Below are 12062 nucleotides of genomic sequence, written 5' to 3'. Positions count from 1 at the left end.
TCCCAAAACGCACAAATCACCCCACCTTCCCCTATAGTAGGTAACACAAAAATAAAAAACCCTGTTACGTGAAATTGTGTACACGTTGCCTGGCAACACCCTCCTCCCGCCCGTCTATCACTCTCCCTTTTAGCTTTTCTTCATTGCATTTTCTTTTTTTTCTTTGATGGTCAGCCCCGTTATCAGTCATTATCACGACAAATAACTGTCTCAAACAAGGCTCCCGCTCCCCTTCCCTCACCTGGAGAGATAGTCTTCTCAAATTGCGTTGCTGCGCTACACTGAAATCTGCGACCAATACAAATATGTGACCATATGTGCAAACCGAATATCAGACTGGGTGTGCGACCAGACCAAATGCAGTAATAAAAACTATATAAAAACGTATTTATTTGCACTGATGGTCTCGTTTGCTGTTAAAGGTAATTTATGATTATCAGAGGAAACATGAGGCTGTTTAAAAGATATTTAAAAGTTACTTGTTGTGGCTTTAAGCTCCTTTTCCTGCAGTTGCTGTCGGTTTACAATGCACTACAAATTATGGTTAGTGTCACGTTTTGTTTTAATTTCCTACCTTAAGGTCCGCTGTATAGTTGCGTGTCTCGCCTTTGTCCTTCCGCGTGCACTTTACCAGTTGTTGTCTTAATGGTGAATTTCCTGGTTCGTCGCTGTCTGAATATTGCTGTATAATAATAATAATCTTTATTAAGGACTCAGATGGTCCACTCACATCCAACATACACACACACACATAGAACACATTAAAATACATTACTCAATAAAATACTGTACTAAAATAGGTGCAAGCTATCATGCCAATGCTTTCGAAGCCTGGATGTGAACCGATAGCCCATCATAGGGTTGGTTAAGCCCATAATGATGCCATTCTCTGACAAATCCAAACGACACATGAAACTGAACATCAACTTTCGCAACAGTGCCTGACATGTAGGTACATTAGAGGACACAAATAACTGGCTAGCACTGTGCCACCTAGGAACACGCAGCAACAACCTCATGGCATCATTATATGCCACTATAAGCCTCTGCATACTTCTCACTCTGTAAGAGGACCACAGATGAGCTGTATACAGCGGCGTGACATAAGCCCTAAACAGAGCACACTTAACATCTGTGGAACACATGGAAAATTTCCTCAACATCATGTTGGCCTGTGCATATATTTTACACCATTGACGACGAATGTCACTGTCATCCATGAGATCATCTGAGAAGACATGTCCTAGATATTTTAATTCCCTGGATATATCTAATAGTCCATTTGAGAGGTGGAAAACAGGAAAAGAGGATTTTTTGTCCTCTCTAGATCTCACAACAACGACCTTACTCTTTTTGGCATTATAGTTGATGTCAAAATCTCTTCCATATTGTGTACATATCCTCAACAGCTCTTGTAACCCAACAGAATATGGACAAAGTAAAACCAGGTCATCAGCATACATGAGATGATTCACAACTTGATCTCCCACAATACATCCTGTTTTACATTCATTCATTTTACATTCATATTCCGCCTTTGAGTGAAATACATTGAAAGTGCATGGCGTGCAGATCTTCAATGAGGATATGTTATCCAATTCAAATCATTGTAAAATTGAAAATGAATAGGCCTATGTGGCGCTATTGTAGGCTAATTGTGAACAAATGTGTGGGAAACCCTGCAGTATATTATTGGTTTCATGTTAAATCTGTGTCACTTATCATTAATTGTAAATAAAAATTATTTATTAAGCGACACGATATGGACATCGCCAACAGCGTTTCTATCATAAAATCACTCTTTGGGACTCCTTCCCTCTCAACCAATCACTGTGGGCATAGAAGGTATGGACATGACGTCATCCATATCATCCAAATCAACACGGTCAACCCCACCCTCTTATCTTAGCTGAGGATCCCTCCCATTCCTTAGTAAAAGTTGGTCTTATCAGCTTTGTGAATAGGTTTTAAGAAATTACTCTTAACTAAGAACTTTAACTGCTCCTTAGAAGTACTCTTGATCTATCGCTAAGATACAATGTTTTGTGAATACAATACAACCCCTGATCTGGGATCTCGCACACATGGATCAGAGAGCCGTCCTTCTGCCCTCCATGAGCAACATGTAATGCTAAAGGTTGGTAGAGTTGCAGCAAGGACCCCCCCAAATCGTCTATAAAGGCAACCTCCCTGACTCCAGGAGAGCACATGGGAGCCCGAGGCAGAGCACAGGATATGCAGAAGCTTATAGGCCGACTATGCAACATTTTCATTCAAAATGAAATTATGGAGTCATAAAAATAAAAAAAGTGCAGACGGTGGTTTGTTTTCTCTCACAGTTCAGGCTGAGTAGTAGTGTTGGCTTTGGTTAGCTCAGTGGCTAACTTTTTAAAAAATGGTTCACGTTCTTGCTGTGGTTGCGCGCAAAGCTACTATCTAACTTAAACTGCAAACCAACTGTAAATATACGTACATGACTAAACGTCCAGCAACCGCTACCGTCACCCCGGATGGGGTCAGTTCGCTTTGCAGTTGGATGAAATGACTGATGTCAGTGGGGAGGCTCAGCTCTTGGCCTTTGTGCGTTATAAAGAAGAGTCGGACATACATGAGCATGTTTTGTTTTGCAAGAAGCTACGAGACAGAAAACTGGCGAAGCAATATTTCAGTTGATTGACAGCTTTTTCAAAGATGACAATCTGGAATGGAAGTCATGCAGTCACATCTCTGATAGCGCGGCTGCAATGACAGGGAAAGTGCGTGGGCTGCATGGGCGTGTCATAACGGTGAACCCAGAAATCAAGTGGAATCACTGTATTATCCACCGGGAGGCTCTCGCAAGCAAAAGGATGAGCTCTGATTTAAGTGCTGTTATGGATGACGCAGTTAAGGTGAATAATTACATTCAGTACATGCCTATGAATCACCGATTGTTTAAAATAAATGATCAAGACAGCGGGGCAGAGCGCGATAAGCTGCTGCTTCACACGGACGTTCCCTGGTTGTCTCGCTGCAAAACTCTTCGGAGGCTGTTTGAAATGAACTTTTGCCTTTTGGATCAACTTACATGAGTGAAGTAACCTTCTCTAGCACAGGAACAGACTGAATGTGGAGAGCAGGCTGGTGGCGGCTGAACTGTCAAAGCTTATGTAAGACAAGTGTCTCATTAAAAAGTCCTGTGACTGAATAAAATGTTTTTTTTTTCACTAACGATAATTGTATATGGTTTTAATTTAATGAACAGTTAGATTAGATATAAAGACAAAGGGTTTAATATTAGTACAAATTAAGGCGAATAATCACACATGAGCTAAGCCTGGGTAAGTGTCAAACTTAAAGGCCTACTTCACCGGTGGGAATATGAAGGTGTATTGAATTCTGAGATCCTATGTAGTATAAATGTGCAAAAAAAAAAAAATCGGTTCATCCTAGCCTGAGAAAAGGCAGAAAGAGTGTTTTTTTTTAACCCTATATTAATCTTACTGTGACATCACAGTATGATAAATATAGGGTTAAAAAAAAATTACTTTGTAAATATTACTGTGATGTCACAGTAGGAGAAATCACAGTAATATTTACAAAGTAAGGTTTTTTTTTTAACCCTATATTTATCTTACTGTGATGTCACAGTAAGATTAATATAGGGTTAAAAAAACACTCTTTCTGCCTTTTCTCAGGCTAGGATGAACCAATTTCAATTTTTTTTGCACATTTATACTACATAGGATCTCAGAATTCAATACACCTTCATATTCAAACCGGTGAAGTAGGCCTTTAAGGCCCGCGAATCAATTTAGGTAATAACTTTTTTTTGCAGCCTGTGCTGTATCCACACGTGGCACATGCTTCCGACGGTAAGGACAGTCACGTAGCTTACTGCTAGGAATGTCTGCTGAAAGTTCCACAGCTCAGGATTTTAAGTCATGAGTTGATAAACTTGCATCGAAGAGAAGATGTCAGTTTTCTCAGGGCTGTAAACAGGCCAATCTATGTGGTTAAAAACCATGCTAATATTGATGATTGATTTGTGTCAAGTGTCTAAGGATGAATGCAAACATTAACTGGTTCCTCACTTTTGCCTTAAGTTACAATTTAGCTAACTAGCTAACGTTAGCAAGCTGCTGATAGCCCAGCCCTTTCGTTTCCAATGGTGGCTGTCATTTCATTACCAATGTAAGGTGTCATAAATAGTTAACCCCGCACTCATGATTCCTTTAAAATAAAAATAAAAATGTGATATGTTTTGAAAAGTCCAGGAGCTCTACCAACTGAGCTAAGGGCGCCCCCAGTAAACGACATGTCTGACCCTGGATAAATAAAGGTGTGATTCTCATTTCGTAGAGTGGCCCTTTGTGAAAATGAGTTTGACACCCCTGCATTAGGCCCTGATACACGACAACACACAGTCGGTCGAACATTGGGCACTGTTGGATCACGCGTGTCTAACCTGTAGTTAGTCACTTTCGAGCCATTCTAGGGTTGACTGTGGCTCAGGTGGTAGAGCGGGCCGGCCAATGATCAAAGTGTTAACGGTTTGATTCCCGCCCTGCCACGTGTGTGTCATTGTTGCTGTCTCCTTGGGCAAGACACTTCACCCACCTTGCCTTGAATGTCAATAGTTAGCCTGCTATCGGTGTATGAATGTGTAAATGGGATAAGGTCTCCCTTGCAAAAGAGTCTCCAGTCTCAATGGGATTTACCTGTATAAATAAAGGTTAAAATAAAAAATAAATCTGCGGCCCAGTCAGTATATTGGAATGGTAATCATCGTCAAAGAGTCATTGGGTTTTTGGCCTAGCAGTTTCTCCTTATTCTTCTACAGTATATGTGTGTATATATCTCATCTAACAAATTGTAGGTTCCGTGACCTCAGTTATACGAACAACTAATCAACTGCTCATTAAATGGAAAATATGTAAAGGGGTGGCTCATAGTTATGTCAGTGAGAATGACTGATCAGTTAGAGGCTAGCTGGTGGACATAATACAGAATTAAGCATCTAAAGTGACAGATATTTGGATATTACACAAGTTGGTGGAGAACAAAACAGAGCTAAAAGTAGAAATGATATTGGACGTTTATTTAGAATTAGAATCTCTTCACACTTCCTGCTTCCGGTGTCCATTGGAACGCGAAGTAGGGATATAGAACTTCCGGTCGTTTCTAGCTACAACAACAACAATGGCAGCCTCCATCCGCAGTTGTTGTTGTAGTGTACCTTGTTGCTCTACATTGGGACGTAGACAGCCATACCTCAACTTCCACGCTTTCCCGAAGGACGAAATACTCCGCAAGTCTTGGGTGAGGTTAATAAAGAGGGATGAGGGGCCTTCTTTTATAATTTGCAAGGGCAGCACTTTTGTTTGCAGTCTACATTTCGATAAGGAGAGCATCTGCATCTCGAAAAGTGGTCGGAAGAAACGTGTGTGTGTGCGAAGAGCTTCCCAAAGCCTCCAGAACAGAAGAAGAACATGTTAACAACAATGTTCCCTGTAGCTGGTAGATGTGGGACACTCCTCATTCTCTGGTTGGCTGCTGGCTTGAAGAGGGCGCGGTGCCGGGGGGTTGGGTTGAGTAGTGGTAGTACTCACACCGTCTTCAGAGTTTTTGTTTTTTTTCACACCGTCTAACAGGTAGAAGCAAAAAAAAACATTGATTTTTTTGGACACAAGGGTAGAATAACGGGATAATATTCAAGAAGTTGAGGAGAGTGAGTGAGAGAAATACAGCCCTGTAACAGCGGACTCAGTTATAGCCAGTTAAACTTAAAACTACTCTGCAATTGTATTTAATTTCTTACTTGAAATACTTAAGACTTTGGACTTTATTGTCTTAATTATTTATGGGCCGCATGCCGACAGACAATAGACATTACTGAAAAAAAGCCTAACAAGTACAAAAAGAAATGCTGAACAGCCAACTGTGTCTTGGAAATAATCTTGAACTTGTGTGTAATAATCTTGTGTGTGTCTAGATTTACTTGGCATTCAGCAGGTATGTGTCCATGTATGTGATGAAATAAAACAGATCCATCTTTGCTTTCATCTCAGTAATTAATGCTTCATCATGCCAACTGTCAATTCACTTTTTGTTGACGTGATGAAATTGCACCACAACAAACCAGTGATGGCCAACTGGCCTTGCACTTGCCTGTAATATCTGATTTTTTGTTTGTTTTTTTTAGTTTGGCCATACCATTAACAAATTTGACATGCTCTGTGATACTGTCCACATTTGGACACTTGACTTCAGCTAAGCCAAAGGGGGGGGAGGGGGGGTTGCATTGGGATCATACACCCTGGCGTCAGGGCTAGCCCCGAGGTAACACGCCTCAGGATGAACCACAAAGCCAGAAGGATACACATTGACATTGCACTGCTCACTGTACTGGTGTAAGACTTCTGGCTCGAGGTCAAGGCCTCTTTTCATTTCAGGTGTTTGCCGTGCCCCCTTTATGATTCTCACTGCGAGAGCCTGGGTAGAGGACTCGCCTCTCAGAGTGAACACTTCACCAAAGCGGCTAGAAGTTAACCGGGGCTGCCGGACTTTCCACATTGGATTGTCTGACTGCCCCCTTGTGTGCTCTTCAATTATGTTTGCCAATTCAGAGGTTACTTCTAGACTTTGCAAGTGATATAGCTGGTGATAATTTGGTACAAACTGTAGGTGTCGTTCAAATGTATATCCTAACAAGGGGAGTTGTGGGAATGAGGGGGCTTCTGGGTGCCTAATGCTTTCTCGGGATATTTCTGGGGGGCACTGATACGAAAGAACAGAACCGTGAGGGACTGGTCCAAACTTGGATTCCACTCAAGTTAGGTCGGCCAGGTCACATAACATCTTGCAAATTCCCAGTTGAAGTTGAAGGTCTCTCAATTCATCTCCAACAGACATCACTGCAGGGTCAGGAAGGGGTCCTACGAACACATGTAACAGGAACCATTAATCATTACATGTTTTACATGTCAGTGTAAAATATCAAACATTAAGGCTGGAATGGCATCTGCAACTAGGCTACGTCAATTTGTTTATGCCTGGTGTATAAAACAATCAAGACAGTCTACAAGTTCAAAAGAGAAGGCACACACAGGTACTTTTGTTATATCACCAAAGTGAATACAGACATAATAATTTCAAAACATTTCGGGCTTGGCCCTTCGTCAGTGTTGAGCTCAAATCATATACACTGACAAAGGGCCAAGCCCGAAATTTTGGAAATGATTATGTATGTTAATATTATGTCTGTATTACCACATATCTTTTAGCGATTTCAATACACGTTGGTGATATAACAAAAGCACCTGTGCGCAACTCCTTTTTCAAATGAGTAGACCATATTTGTATGTCCTAATGAAAAAAATTATACACTCAAGTACCTGCGTAGGCTCGATACAGTGTTGATTTGACACTACTGCGTCTACGTGCCTTAGGTTTCCTTACCACAAGTTGGTCAGTGGGTTCTGGGCGAATCCCCTGGAGCAAGAAGAAAAAAATGCCAAAATTTTTCAGAGAATGTCAGAATGCAGCTGCACATCAGGGGTTGGCAAAAATAGCAGCTGAAGTTTGTTGGTTAGCCTGTTAATTTCTTAACACTTTTAGTTGTTAAGATTGCATGAAACTCTCCCATGTCTTTGTTGGAAAATATACCATTAAGTTAGTATAGACCTATTATCAACTTATTAAATGTATTTATTTACATACAATTTAAATAGATAGGCCAGGCTACTCCTCCCAGTAATAATAATAAAATCTTGGTTTTATAAAGCGCCTATCAAGAAACCCAAGGACGCTTCAATATAAAGGATACACAAAAACGTAATAGGCCTACCGTGATATAATAGTCACCATCCAAAACCTTAAACATACTGTGATGTACATTTTAAGGTTTTATCGCGCATCCCTAGTGCAAGCTCTGTCATAATTAAACTTCATATTTAACTTATAGTTGATTATGGCACACATTAACAAGAACATTTCAAACTGTCTTTCTGTGTCAAAAAGGTTGCCGACCCCTGACATAAGTCATATTGTACTTATTATACGTACATCTATATACTTAAAGCCTACTTCACCGGTGGGAATGTGAAGGTGTATTGAATTCTGAGATCCTATGTAGTATAAATGTGCAAAAAAAAAATGAAATTGGTTCATCCTAGCCTGAGAAAAGGCAGAAAGAGTGTTTTATGGTCTCACTGTCTAACCCTACATTTCTCTTTCTGTGATGTTAGTTGGGGGGTAAAATCAGTGCTAATATGTATATGAAAGGTTTTAGGAATATCTGTTAGCCCCCCGCAAACATACTGTCATGTCAGTTGGTCGACCATTTGAAAAATCCTGATTCGAATGTAGCTTTAGATCTCTATCTTGGGACGTCACGCGATGGATCTCTGTTCTAAAATGCATTAGGACGGCCATTAGAACATTTCTGATTCGAACTTTGGCTTACGTCTCTATCTTGGGACGTCACACGTTCTAAAAAACCAAATCTATACCATCTCTCTGGTGCCGCGCAAGAGATACAGACTGTCTCTTTGCGTCTACACTAGAAGCCCCGTCTGAGCGAAGCAGCGCATACCCCGGTGAAACACTGTGATGGTGACGTTCACAGTGAGACCTCGCCGAGCCGCCGTGCAGAAAAACTATGTGGTTTAAGACTAAATGATCACCGGGGATTCCTGCACGTTAACGTTGTAGAGGGGACAGGCTTTCGCGATCCGATTGTGTCCCGAGCCCTGATACACAGAGACGTGTCTCCAAATTGCGCGACTAACTGCAAAGTGAAACAACCGCCTCGCTCCGTTAGTTTCAGTCTACAGCCGACACAGTTCATATAATCACCACCTGCACATTGACAACGTTTAAATAAAGCCTCTCATTCTTATTATCATAAGGGCTTTGATGCAAATGATTAAATCTGAACATTACGGATGCAGTGTTGGTGCGTAAAAGGACAACACAGTTGGCAAGCTCTCCTCACTACGCCTGCCACAGCAGAAAAGCCACTGTAAGTCGATTGCTGCGCCGATTCATGCCTCTGACACGTCGACTCGCAACATAATGAGTCGAGGCTTTGAATTCAGTGCTGGGGTTGTGGAGCTCTTTGGCCATTTCCCGAGCCTCTTATTCCTCTCGACACATCGTTCTCTATCCAAGCGCACACACCTCTGTCCTGGCCGCATCCGAGTGCGCAGCCAGTGTTTCACCCGAATAATAAATAAATAAACACAAGTTGGACACACGCCCTTAAGCTGATGATCGCTCTGGTAACGGTCAGTCCATAACTGGATGCTGGATATTAGACCCCGAATATAAAACGACATAACTTTTTACGACCTATTCCCAGGGGGAAACCCCATCTTATAATCGGCCCATGTAATATTGCATTGGTGATGCATTTTTTTTATGAATGTAGCGAGTTATTATTTAAGTGCAGGCAGAGTTTTTTTTGTCAGCACTCCCTTCTGAGAATATGTTTCTGCGGCTATGCCTGTAGCGTAGGCTACTTCAACAGCGGGTCTCCACACCGTCTGGAAAACGTTAGCCTGCATGCTTAGGATCCAACTGGCCGGCTGGTTTGAACTCATTTGATTGCCTTTTTTATATTTTACGAGTTCACTCCTTGTGCTCTTAATTCAAACCGCATATCGCATCAGCTCACGTGATGAGAAACATAATCAGACTCCATTTTCTCTCTCTCTATTCCTAATCCTTTCCTCAGAAAAATCTGATTTTAAAAATACATTTCCCTAAAATAGATAGCGGATTTTTTTGCAAGTTAAATGGGAAATAAACTAATAAGAGACAACAATAAATATGAGACAGAGATATTTTTATATATTTTCATTGTGACACTGACACCTGTTTCAATTAAATAGGTTGCGGTTGTGGTGGGAAAAAATAGCCTACAACTAATTGCAAACCTATAAAGGCCTAATAATAATAAGTTACTTTCTGCAAGTGATGCTGAGCTCTCAGCTGTGCCAGAGCATTCACCGTTGCTAGGGAAACCAGCTACCGTCCAGCCCGGTGCAGCAGTGTGAACTGCCTGTCAGGGTCATTGAGCATTTTCAAGTTTGCGTCTCGTTGTGTGGTGAATCTTTGGTCTGAACTGGGCTTAACCTGCTCAGCACCATGAGTGAGAGAACGTTCCCTTACAGAATGTTATTGGCCACGCCCACACCACCCTGTAAAATGTTCTAGATGGCAAAAAAGCAGTTTTTTAGACATAATATTTATGAAAATGTATTTTTAATCAGATAATTGTACAGTTTATTGAGAAACCCAACATTACTGTCATTTATTTATTTGTGAGGGTTGCCAGGGCCAAATCTGACACTGCAGTAAGAGAGGGAAGGATTATCACAACATATAGCAAAATATATGGGCATTGGTAGCCTATGAAAACCACCCAATGAAAACCACCCAAGCGACTATGTTTTGACAGTGGCCTGGAGCTAATCTGACATGCTAGCGGCATTAACATTTACAGTAGGCAGTGCCCTAGCTATACCTAAAAACTTGGGGTTTGTCAGGCAAAGTTCCGGAGCCACTCAACAAAATTGATTGTAAATAATATTCTGCGATTAATTAAAAAGGATTAAAAAAAAATTCTGACATGTACAGTCATATGAAAAAGTTTGGGAACCCCTCTCAGCCGGCATTATAATTGACTCTGCTTTCACAAAAAAAATTATAAAAGTGGTATGTCTTTAATTTACCAGGAACAGTTAAGTATTGGGATGTTTTTCAAACAAAGATTTTTTGAAAAGCAGTATTTGGTTGTATGAAATAAAATAAAATGTGAAAAACTGGCTGTGCAAAAATATGGGTACCCTTGTGGTTTTGTTGATTTTAATGCCTGTAACAGCATGTAAAACTGATGACTTTAAACACAAAGTTGGTTGGATTATGTTGTTAAGCCTTGAACCTCATATAATTGTCTGTTTAATCATGAAAACATTTATTGTAGGTGCCTAAATGCAAGTTGCACTTCTCTTTGACTCTCTGCTGAAGTGAGACAGAATGGGATCATCAAAACAGCTCCCAAAAGATCTGAAAAACAAAGATTGTTCATTGTCATGGTTTAGGGGAAGGCTACAAGAAGCTTTCCCAAAGGTTTCAATTGTCAATTTCGACTGTAGGGAACGTTGTCAGGAAATGGAAGGACACAGGCATAGTGGCAGTTAAACCCAGGCATGGCAGACCAAGAAAAAAACAGGAGCGGCATAGGTGGAGGATTGTGAGAATGGTTGCACACAACCCACAGATCACCTCCAAAGGCCTGCAAGAACATCTGGCTGCAGATGGTGCATCTGTACATCGTTCAACAATTTAGCGCAATTTGCACCAAAACATCTGCTTTTTATAAAGACCAAATAACTTAATTTTTGTCTCATCAGTCCAAAGCATTTTCTTCCAATATGAAGCTGGCTTGTCTAAATGAGCTTTTGCATACTCCATGCAACTGTATCTGTGGCGTGGGCGCAGAAAGGGCTTCCTTCTCATCACCCGGCCATACAGATGTTTTGGTGCAAATTGCACTGATTTGTTGAACCATGTACAGATACACAATCTGCAGCCAGATGTTCTTGCAGGTCTTTGGAGGTGATCTTTGGGTTGTGTGCAACCATTCTCACAATCCGCCGCATATGCCGCTCTTGTACTTTTCTTGGTCTGCTAGACCTGGGTTTAACTGCAACTGTGCCTGTGTCCTTCCATTCCCTGACAACGTTCCTTACAGTAGAAATTGACAATTGAAACCTTTGGGAAAGCTTCTTGTAGCCTTCCCCTAAACCATGACAATGAATAATCTTTGTTTTTAAGATCTTTTGGGAGCTGTTTTGATGATCCCATTCTGTCTCACTTCAGCAGAGAGTCAAAGAGAAGTGCAACTTGCATTTAGGCACCTAAAATACATTTTCTCATGATTAAACAGACAATTCTATGAGGTTCAAGGCTTAACAACATAATCCAACTAACTTTGTGTTTAAAATCATCAGTTTTACATGCTGTTACAGGCATTAAAATCAACAAAACCACAAGGGTACCCATATTTTTGCACA

The sequence above is a fragment of the Ammodytes marinus genome (genome assembly GCF_949987685.1).
Source record: "Ammodytes marinus genome assembly, chromosome: 19".
In the NCBI taxonomy this organism is placed as follows: domain Eukaryota; kingdom Metazoa; phylum Chordata; class Actinopteri; order Uranoscopiformes; family Ammodytidae; genus Ammodytes; species Ammodytes marinus.
This window is presented reverse-complemented; position numbering follows the sequence as displayed.